The 11,972-nt window shown below is 39.0% G+C and overlaps 1 long non-coding RNA gene across 1 annotated transcript; it reads right to left on the minus strand.

Annotated features, from left to right (window-relative positions):
• Positions 1-311: 311 nt before the first annotated feature.
• On the minus strand, positions 312-11,583 carry LOC126913348 (uncharacterized). The gene is made up of 5 exons (XR_007708489.1): positions 11,463-11,583; positions 7,378-7,519; positions 3,430-6,769; positions 1,756-1,836; positions 312-1,128 (listed from the first exon to the last, which is right to left on the minus strand). It is a non-coding gene; the product is annotated as an uncharacterized LOC126913348 (long non-coding RNA).
• Positions 11,584-11,972: the final 389 nt, after the last annotated feature.

Consider the following 11,972-nt stretch of genomic DNA (forward strand, 5'->3'; position numbering starts at 1 on the left):
GGTTAAAAGAATCTGCTGAGAACTCTTATCTACATGAGTCAGCATCACACATCCACAACCAATCCAAAGACAAAGATAGGACAGTACATCTGCCTGGATCATTATTTTGTGGGATTTCCTTCATCCCTACATTTCTCTAGGATTAGTGAAGTCAAACTCCTACAGATCTTTTCACATTTTTCTTTTGAGCTGAACCAACAGAAGTCGTATCTGCCTTCTGCTTTTCACCCAGAAGCTGATCCAGTTCCATACAAAATAAATGCCACAAAAACTAAAATGCTTTTCAGATCAACAGAGTTTTGAGAGGAGACAGCATGCAAATCCTAGATCTTTATTGGTAACAAATTAACATTGAAAGTTAATAGATGTCTGATTACAGGGGTTTCCAATCAAATCTAAGGCAATTTTACATCTTCTGTGATGTGTAAGATTGTTCTAAAATTTCACAAAAGACTATTTTATTTATTTATTTATTTTGCAAGATCTCAGTGTACCTTGGCTCGGGACATACAGGAAACACAACATGATCAGCTGTTCACACATTCTTCTGAAAATTTCAGTTCTAGCCGCAAATAGTAATAGAGTGACAGTGAAATATCTTTAAAAATAAATGCTTAAAGCTCATAAACATTCACATTTGAATGAAGATATAAATTCCTAAAATGAAGAAACTATAAAACTTTTTACACAGAGTTTTTATTTAACAGAAACCAAGTCATATAGCCCATTATGTACTCCACAATAGCTGAATCAATCAGTGTAGAGTTTTTGCTCTGTATTAGAAACCACATTTGTGGTATACAAGTAAAGTAAACCCAAATGGCTGTATACCAAGTTAATCAGTATTACTGTTTTTAACCAGGAATTTTCCAAAGTTATTCTCTATATTAGAAGTTCCAACCTTTGGATGTTCAATTTAGCAAGAAGATGAAGGGGCATTCATTGTGAGATTAGACAGAGAATGATTTTTTAAGTACACATAAAATCCATGCTTCATAACTCGGAGGGTTTCACTGTGTGATTTAGTAGGCTTTTGTTGGAGCTTTGTCTTGGTGTAGGCTTTTGTTGCTTTAAATTTCCATATTTCTTATTCTGACAATTGCTGTCATGTGGGTAGAGAACAGGACCCTAATTCACACAGAAAAAAATCAGAAAAAAAACAACACAGGGATTAGGAGGCATTCATGCAGGGAAACTAATGTCCTCTCTCCTAGGGTTCTTTTAAACTGACACCGACTTAAATCTCTTTAGGCTGCTGAGCACAAATAAACACTAAAACCTTTTTTTTTTTTTTCTTTTCTTCTCTGTAAATAAAGGAGCATCCATACTTCCTTGGGTTGAAACACTGACTATTCATTTCATAATAGCTCTTTCATAGCCCACTGTGGACGATAATGATGCAATTACAATCCTTTTAAGACTATATTGTCTACTTGATAAACTAGCAATTACCTGATTAGACAAATTTTGGAGACCAATATTGGGTATACAATAGACCACAAGTCTGGTCAGTCATACAGTTATGGAACCAGCACTCATGCTGTTCCTAACCAAAATTATCTCAAAGCAGTACTTTGTGCAAAAAAAAGCATAACCTGTCTGTCTCAGTTTCCTTTAAAAATATTAAACAGTAACAGATGTTAGCTTGTGTTGAAAACTCTTTTCTTATTTTGTCCATCTACTTTCAAATTCATTCTAGTTTTACACTAGTGTATATCTGTCTTACCAGTTGATGCCACTTTTAACCCAACTCACTTGGAGGAATGGAAGTGTATCCAGACTTTGTAGATGGCTGATTACTGCGTGAGGTCAGGGTAATCTATCCAGAAGGAGCTTCTTGAAGTCAATAAGCAAGAATGTTATTAACATGCTGATCTTTTTCCCATGTTATACAATCTAAGGCTATAAAAATATCCGTTTCACTAGCAAGCACATTCCCTGTTGGAGACAGATCATTAAAGTGTTGGTAACACTGAAACTGGTGAGGGTGGCAGATGTGATGAATAATAATTAAAGAGACACAAATGAGCAGGAAGTTTCATACGCTTGACTGAAAAACAACGGTAGGTTGGGCATCCTTTGAGCAATTCTGCCCTGCCTTTCCCATGACAAGGAGTGATAGGTGGTGAGGGGAGACTGGAGAACTACACAGCCCCTGTGTCAGTGCTTAAAACACATAGACCTCCTCAACCTTTTGGGTTGAAGTAACCTGAGGCAACTTCTGCAAAGTGAAGAGATTCCAAGCCACTTAGAACAAACCTGAAAAAAAGTTTTACAGCCAAAAAAAAAATTGAACAAATAAAAAACAACTCAAATTCCACTCAACTCTCCTGAAAAACTAAACTTAGAGGAGAATTAAAGAAAGAAATTGAACCACATTTTAGGTCCAAATAGGAGCCTATCTTTGTCTATATTCCTCAGTCTCTCTTCAGACAAGGATTTCAAGGATTTGTTAGATGTGCAGTCACTGGCGTTATGCCATTTTAACTCACAGCAAAGCTGTCAGGACAGCAAAGTTGGAAAACTGGAAGCTGGAAATAAGATTAGACCCTCTTAGTGTGGGGAAACATTTAGATAAAGCATTAGACGTGTCATGTAGGAGGAAAATAATTAGGCTGTAATAACAGGGGAACTGAAGGAAAAAGTGACCCAAAATTGGAACCAAGGGAAATGTGTTAAAGGAAACAGAAAAGCAGTATGTCTGATATCCGTAGCAGGAAACCTAAAGTAGCATGAGGCATCCCAGGAGAATGTGGCGGGGAAATAACTGCATCATGTGGAGACTGGTGTACCCTGAGGAGGATGCTGGGGCTCAGGGAACATCCCCACACTGGCAAAAGACTGTCTACCTGCGGTGGCAAACCTGGGGCTCTGTGGTTAGCTGATAGCTCTGGAAGCCACACGAGAAAAGTGGCTGGGTATGGGCAGCTGGGGCAGGAGCACCACAGCTCCTGCCTGAGCAAGTCTCCAAAACAGCCCTGGTGGAATCACCTGAGTTCTACCATTGGAAAAGTTTCTGTTGCAAACACACTTCACTAGAACAGAAATAATGTCATTTTTTCTGATTTTCAAATAGCAGTGAGCAAGGTCAGCGTGAAGAGTAACTACCCGATGACTGAGTCATATATCTGAGTCTGGGCTGATGTTACTTAGACAGTGTGCCACTGTTAACTGCTCGCTTTTGTGAAGTCTCATATCACTGAGTTTTACATGCAAGTGACTGTGGTAGGCAGCATATACGAAGATGTGATGTGGAAGGGAGTTCATTTTAATTCCAACTTCCTTTTCTGCACCTGAACAATAATAATAACAACTCCAATAATTGTGCAATCCAGTTGAGTTTTTAAAAAACCCTGTCACAGACTTTTTAGTGAGCTGTGTAAGAGAAACTGTCATTTACAAACATATTTTTATAAAGCAAAATCATACCAGCTTCAACGTGAATAGAAACGTATGATCCTATGTCTTGGGATTTGCCCGCGTGCTGGGAAGTGCCCCTGGAACAGTTCTGCAGTAAAGCAGTTTCTGGCCTGGGTCTCCAGCTGTATTTGGTGGTATTTCCTATTTGTGATAGAAACAGACAACTCTCCTACCATCCACACTTGTGAGTTCATGAACTATCAGAGGAAGTTTTTATATTATGAACATCTGTTTTATCCCCATTCAGCTGTACAACCACAGCTGGGAAAGACATGAACTGAGCTGTTAGTCATTTCTGAAATAAAAATAGATATAGTCTATGACTATAGGCTTTGGCTATGAGCCTGAGACCGTCATCATCTCATTATTCCATTGCATTGCATTACATTAACTTACCTAATTACAGGCTCTTGATTTAAGAAAGCATTTGAAAAGAATAGAAGAAAAAGCACAATATTTTATGACAAACTAAAACACCTTTTTAATGTGCCATCTTCCAATGATGTATATTTTTATAGCACTACTCTTCAATCAGTGACTAGCCAAGACATCACAGAAAACTTATCCAAACAGCTGAAAAATTGGCACGCCAGTTTATCTTGTTCTTGGAAACACAGATTTCTGGAAGTCATTCCACATAATGATGTAGCAGCTCAGGTGTGTGCTCTCCCCTGTAGATTTAGCACTGGGCAATACAATAACATGTAAGAAAAAAAAAGTCTGAGAATCACTTATATTATGAGTAATGCTGTTTGAGAGCTAATTTCAACAGGGTGCATAGAAGAGGTTCATGCACTCTTATGAGGAAATAATGGTACTGGGCAAGTTTATCCAGTGAAGACACACAAGGAAAGATTGCTTTCCAGCCCACCCAGCTCTGTTGCATTACTCCTTCATTTTCTGGGAGATCTGGGCATCTCCCTGGTAAAAATGGTATGAACCAGGACTGTGATCAAGGAGAACAAAATTATTTTTCCCATGAAACTAGCAGAAAATTTTCAGCACAGTTTAATCAGCCTAGGATTTGTTAAATTCCCTGTAGAGCTTCCAAATAGAGGTGATTGCTGGAGTCTTGCTCTGGGCTAATCCAACCGTGGCAGCCTGACTCTTGGTAAACTGTCTTTAATGAATGTCATAAATCTCACCATTTTCCAGGTGAAACCTCCCCCAAATTCTGCTGAGAAAATCTTCCCATCCACTGATAGTTCACAGCCAATGTTTTTCAAAGGCTATGTTATAGATTTAATTTTTATTTCTACCTTCCATTTCACTTTGAATAATCCTTTAACTAAATCCAGTCCATAAGTAAACCAGTTTTAGGTGATTGCAGGTGACTTAGGTGTTGCTTTTTTCATCATATTGCTCACCCACCACTAACTCTAGTGGCAGGAGTATTTTTACAGTTTTACAATGACCAGTGTCTTCAGCAGCCCAAATCAATATCTTCAAGCAGCCCAAAAGATATCACACGAGATGCCATGACAGCAAGCACCAGCAATATTCCTGTAAACACGATTTAACAAAAAGATATCTAATATACCAACAGTCTCAGTTGGTCTCAGTGTTGGACAAGATCAGATGATGGGCCAAAAATAGCTGTCTGAAAATGAACCTCAGAAAAAGAGGTGTCACTGATCTGTGAAGGAGATACTTCACGAATTTGCAGATGTGGTGCAGTCCTGTGTTTTACTGGTACAAGCATATTAGTTAGTGATTACATCTATCATTGTACAAGCCACTCAAGTAAAACTTTCTGCTGTCTCTGGCTGGTGAAGGAATGTGTCCCACCTTGACAAATGGTGGCCTCACCTTGCATAAGTGTCTTCTTCTCTAGCTGCATGGAAAATAACAACATGTCTGAGCACAAAACTGCGAGTCTTTAGGAAACATTAACAAAGAGCAGAGGAGGGTGGTCCCCTAACCACTCATTTCCCAGGGACCCTATTCCCCTCTCTACACCGTCCCTTCCTCTCTGGAAAACCCAGGAAGAGGCTTGAAGCTGACTGCAGAAATCTCTACCATAGGGCAAAATTTCACTTATGCAGAAGTCAGAGCTGCTCTGAGTAACCCCAGATTAGAGGACAAATCCCCATCAAGCAGAACAGCCACTGCAGACCTCGCTGCCCTCTTCTTGGGAGAAAAGTGCAACTCTGTGACCTGTCTCCTCTAATACAGACCCAGTAGGATGGACGAGTTTTGTTTCAACAGAAAAAGGATGAAAACTCCCAAGCACTCATTTTTTCCATTAGGGAGAGAAAAACAACAAAAAGAACAGCATGTGGTAGATATTAGTCATGTTACTTCGTACACTGCTTTGACTTTTTTATATACTGTGGTGGTAGGCACGGTGTTAAAACTTGTATAATCTGCTTTGAAAATTCACCTCAAAAAAGAAAGTGGGGATCAGCCATTTCTTCTTTAACATTTTCCTGTAAGTGAGTTAAATACTGTTTCTATTTACAAAATGTGTGAATAAAACACAGAGCGTGTGAGAAGTCATCACAGGAGTGAAATGGGAATTTGGACCATGATGAGAGCATGGCAATCATTTCTACCCACTGGCAAGGATCAGCTGTCCTCCCTCCTCCTTAATCTTCCTCCTTCTGCTCTTCCTACCCCACTTTCTACTCTCCCACTGTTCTCTTATTGTGAATTCTTCCATATGCTTCTTGTTTTTACAATTCCTCCCTCTCCTGGAGATTGGAGTTAACTTGGATTATCATCTTCAAAACTCTTCTCTTGAAATGCAGTTTTTCTGAGGTGCGTACATTACAAGTGACAAGTTGAATCAGGGGGCAGAATATGTCAGACAATAAATAATTTCCTTGTGTTATCAGTTACTGTAGATTAGAGAAAAAGAATTAATTGTGTCTAGCTCCAACAGGGAATTTTATTTTGTTGATTATTTAATAGTCTCCTGTCTGCTCACTGAAAGATAACACATCCTAAGGTAAAGAAATGAATAGAGTCATTCATGCACACACTTCTAGACCAACGCATGCCATCATTTGGAGGTTCTATGTATTGATACCTTAGTCCAGACCTGTGAAACTAATGTAATCTATGTAATTCAAAGTAGGGTCAAAGAAGCTGCTTCAAAGAAGCTGCTTCTGTCTTGCTTGCTACAGCAAATCACAACACATACCCCCAGCCTATTTCTTTAGCTGAGATACAAACATGGTGCAGAGATAACGGAATTGCTTGTGTCCTGTTCACAAGAAGAAAGATTCATTGGCAAAAAATCACTTTTTGGAATAATGTGGATATATGTCAGCACTGTTGCGTTACTGTACAGTGTAGCCGGCTCATGGACGGGAGAAGCTGGCTGGTGTTGATGCACTACAGGAAGCTGTAGTGAAAGAAAAGGGTGATGGAGAGAAAATTAGGTGCTACTGCAGCTGTGATTAGTGAGAACAAAATATGCAAAGCCATGTATTGGTATTTCCTCAGATACATCTGCCTGTATGGCTCCCAAGACTGGAGCATCTGCACAAACTCTCCTGCTTTTACTACCAAGATTACAACAGCTGCTGTGAGAATTGCTTTGTTTTCCTGCAGTATAAAAATATAATCTTTATTCATCCCAGTTATTTCTACCGAGTATTACACAAGGTTTGAATGCCTACACAGATTAAACAGATAGCATTTCTCTGCATATTTATCAGCAGAGTGCACAATGGCATAATGAATGTGTGGAGCTGCTTTTTGAACAGACGCCATAGTGTTGCAACTTGGAGCATGACAAAAAACTCAAAACAAACATTTCCTTAGGTTTTGAAAAAGTCAAGCTGTCTTTTATGAAGCTGAACTGCTCCTTTTCTTCAGATTCTACCCCAGTCTTGATGAAGACTGTAAGACTCTGGAATTGGAGAGGCAGCATTAGCTTCTTACTGTGTGTGAGCTGTGGGTACCCTGACTCTTCTGCACAGCACATTTTGGACAGGACATATCACATACCTGACCCAAAGGGAAACATACACAACTTGCACAGGAATACGGCTTCAATTTCCCTGCTGCTATCATCTCTTCCATGAGCTCCATGTGGCTGTACCTTCTTTGGATTCAGTGGGTCAGCTCTTGAAATCCTGGTAGCTGCAACCTTTAGATTTGTTTTTAAAAACAAAAACATGTCTCTTGATAGCAAAATGAAACATATCTTCTTTTCCAAAGTGTTTAAATTCCTCAGAATATGGGATACACTGACAGAAATTGTAACTGGGAGACTAAAGAAGCCCAGTCAACCATCTGTGGCTTCATCAGGCCTGAGGGCACCTCCAGAGCCACCAACAGAACAGCCTTGGGAATCCGTAGAGAAACCAGATGCATCTACATGCAGGAGAAGTCTTTGCTATTTACTCCCCTAGGCTTCTCTGTGCTCCAAGAGAAAGCCACACTGGGATAGTACATCTGCAGCATCCCTTCTTTATAAAACATACATTATTAAAAGACATCTCATGTTCAGAAGCAGAAAACAAATAAATGGATCAATAACTGAAAAATGAAATTACTGGTTTTTGAGATATTGCTCTTCTGACTACTTAAATAAAAAGACAATGGAGGTGACAGACTCCTTTCAAACTACAGAGCAACATATGAAGCAGAAGAAGGTTCCAGGAAACATTTGGAAATGTTCTGGTTCCTTTTAAAAGCACAGATTGGCAAGAAGGTCATTCCTTGGTTAGTGAGGAATTTTATCACCATTTGGTTTCAATTTATGAATTATATCCACTTAATTATTTGTTTTTGTGATGATTTATTTACAGCTGTGACTATCTTATTGCATGAAGATGATTCTTACATTCTTGAAAAGATCTCTGTTGAAAGTAAGAGCTTGCTCTGCATTTCAATGTTGAAAAGCACCTGTGCTGTGTTATGCTAATTTTCATCTCTGAGTTTGCTTTGATTTTGGATGTTCAAAATCCAGATCCATCTTTTTATGCCATGTGCTGGCAACTAGATTTCTACAGCTGTCTATCATCACAGCCATCACTCATCTCCATTTGTTCAAATGCCAACTTTTCCCCAGTATCATCTCCTAAGTCATTCTCTCATATGACTATCAAGAGATCTCAGATTATGATCAAGGCACATGTCCTAGGATTGTTTCACCTCTGCTCACCTTTCTGGTTCCCATTGGACAAACTTCCAACGCAGGGTCTTGAATTTTTATTTTTATTTTTTTCCTCTCAACGGCTGTGACATTGTCCGGCAAAATATCAAACACTTTTCCAAAAACATAGTCCCAAAAATAGCTCAGATTTGTTAACAAATTACCAAATCTCATATCAACCCAGAACACCTTTTTAAAAGAAGAGAATGGCTTTTTCATCTTATGATCTGCAACTGAACATTTTTTGTATGGTTAGACTATTTCCCTGATCATTTTTCCAAGGTTGCTCAAAATAATTTACCAATTCATTTTACATCTGTGGATCAAGCACAGTATATTAGTTGTTTCATTTAAAATTTGACAGGCATTCATTTCTTTTAAAACCTTGTGAAGTACATGATCCTTATAACTGAAATTGTTGTGTTGGTATTTGTGTTTCATCATTCAAAATATAGTTGTCTATAAAAATGTTCTAAGATTATTTACGCAGATAAATTTCCTGCCAAAACCCCAAGGGTGAAATACTTTTGGAAGCACAAGTTTCATAAAATTTCATTTATGAACTTTGAAATGTTTCCTTGAGTAACGTAGAGAAGACTTTAATCCAGAAAGAAGCCAGTACACTAAATTAAATTGAAATGTATTGGGAGCAAAGGAGAAAATTTGAATTGTTACATAAAAGTTCACTTGAAGCATTTCACAAGACCAAAATGTATAAACGTTCCATCTAACATTTGTCTGTGCTATCGATGTCCTGGATCAGAGACTAAGAAATTATGTCAGGCCATATAGAAATTAAAAAGTCTTCAGATACATATGGGAAACATGTCTGAGAACAGAGCAGGGATTTGCAGGCTGACATTACTTCCTGTGTATAAAAAGAAAATCCGTTCTACAGGACTTGTCCTTGTCCAGGGTGTATTGGGTATAATCTGCTAAAATTTCAGGGAAGAGAATGCTTCTACAGACACGTGAATAAAATCCAGGAAAATGGAAATTAATGTTTCTGGTGCTGTCCACAAACAGCAGTGAAGGAATGCTCACAACAGAAAGCTTGCTGAATTCAACAGAGTTAAGATGGTTCTTTCCTTATCAACTAACTGCTGATCATCAACTTCCAAAGGAAATGTTTTAAATCTGAGGCTGATAACATGTGCTTCAAGACCGTTTGGAGCTCCCTCTCAATTCCTGCCAAATTTTACAAATTAAAATTCCACTAAATCATTCTTAAATCTCTCCTAATATACTGCATTCACTGCGTGCATAGCATGTTGCACTAACTTCCTTTGGCTGTCTGTTGTATTAACAAATAACACATAGGTTACATTGTGTTAACTCACAACTCAAATACAGAGCAAAGGACGGTATTCAAATCACCTGTTCAGATCCGTTCTGAAGTGGGCTCAAATCTGCTCCTTGTAAAAGTCAAGGAGCAGCTGCTTTTGCTCCATTTCAGCTAAGGTTAGAGGTTTTATTTTCAACTAACCCAAAGGCTTTGCTTTTGTGCTATATCACGGAGCTCTTGTCTGAGTATGGCAGAGCCATCTAAGTCATCCTGGTATTTTTGGAATATAGGTTTCTTCTTTTAACTTGTTTCCAAAGTTTTGTATTATTCGGGTAATTTTTCCTGTCCCTACTTGTCATTCATTAGACTTTCATACTGACTGTAGCACATCTATTGACTAGTTTTCTTTCTCCAGAGGAATTAGTAGGGCTTGTTTGAATTTGTTACAAAGATTATATCCAGAGATTATATCATTTTTCTTCCTTCCTCTGCTGTAGCACTGAAATGTTTAATCACATGGAATAAAACTGTTTACCTAGCTCAAACCAACAGCAGACTAGAGGCAAGAGAATATGGAAGTGACTGAAGAAGATTCCCAGTGTCTATCATTACCACTCATCTTTTCATACTAGGCCAAACCATCAAGATCCACATGCTTCTACGACAACTTGGTCCAGGGTACAATCTGGAATTATTGTTAGGCTTAGAGGCCCCAGGTGAATTTTGGGCTCAGGCTTCTTGTCTGCTGGTCACGCTCCCTGTGCCACTTGCTGCCCTGCCAGGCACTCATGCTCAGCCTGAGACGTTGTTCCCCTCAGCTGACCTCATCTGCAGGATGTCCCTCTTTCCTCTTCAAGCTATTTAGCTTTTCAAATAAATTCTATGAAATTAATTTCATGATACCTCAAAAAGATCTAAGCTGACGAGAAGACAGACATGGAAAAACAACATCAAGCTGATATATGGTCTCACTTCTTTCAGCCAATTGCTGGTCATCCAATTTGCAAACTGACTAATTTTATACACATATCAATGGTCTCATGGTGAGAAAATAACAGTCAGCTCCATGCCTCTTTTTATTATATGAAGAACAAACACAAGGTAGCAAGCTGTCTTCTGCTCTGACTTTGTGGTTTAACATCTGTACAGTAATGACTTAAGAAGGTGATTAAAAATCTGGGTTAAGATCAAATTTCCCTGAAAATCAGCCACCCAGGCATGTCCCAGGAAAACAGAGCTTTAAAGAATCATTCAAGCAAATAACAAGGTTCAAGGTTCTCTATGTGGAATAACGGAAAGGAAAAAATGCTCTTCAAAATGACTTTTAAAATCCCTGTTTGACATGAAGTAACTTCTCAGCTCTCAACCTGGAATCTTAACAACTCAGAATCTCAGTCCCAGTGAAAATCTTACCCCTTCTCTCCAGTTTAAGTGACTGAATTATTCCTGAAAGATAAACAATAAAATCTAACAACAAATGTATCACGGATATGATGCTGAAGTATCACTGATAGCAGCAATATATATATATATATATATACACACATCCCCTTGCGCCTGCACAAACAAATGTCATTCATTTTATAGCAGTTAATACGTTTGCTTTTTTCTGCCTTTAAAACACAAAGCAAACAACAAAAACCCCACCTCAAAAACAATTTCCAGAAGATCCAGGCCTGGTATCAACCTCCTGAGTGAAACCGTCGTGGTCTGTGCCTGCTTGCAACAGCAGCAGGAAGCTGTAGGCTGGCCGCGCTCAGGCTGTGTTAGCAGGCAAACCCTCAGTTTGAAAAATATAACAGCCTTTGTTATCACTCCTGTACATACTGAAGTTCTGTGATAAGGCATTACAATTGTGGGTTTGCAGGGAAGGGGACTGCTGAGATGACTGGAGAGGACAGAGGAGGCACAGTGCTGCAGCAGCGACCACTTTCCCACTCCATTCTGCCTCAGTGCAGCCGTCTGGCTATGAACAAAAATTGCCGGTTTCACTTGCTGGTAAGTTCAACTTCGTACTTCAGGGCCCACATGGGGAAAGGAAAGTGGAGTAAATTGTTGGCTACCAGTCATGCTGTGAGTTCTGCTAGCTGTCATCCAAGCAAAAGGAAAAGCTCCTCCTTCCCCTCAAAACATTGGTGTGCTCAGTAAGAAACAAAT

Source organism: Cygnus atratus, chromosome 6 (genome assembly GCF_013377495.2).
Source record: "Cygnus atratus isolate AKBS03 ecotype Queensland, Australia chromosome 6, CAtr_DNAZoo_HiC_assembly, whole genome shotgun sequence".
In the NCBI taxonomy this organism is placed as follows: Eukaryota; Metazoa; Chordata; class Aves; order Anseriformes; family Anatidae; genus Cygnus; species Cygnus atratus.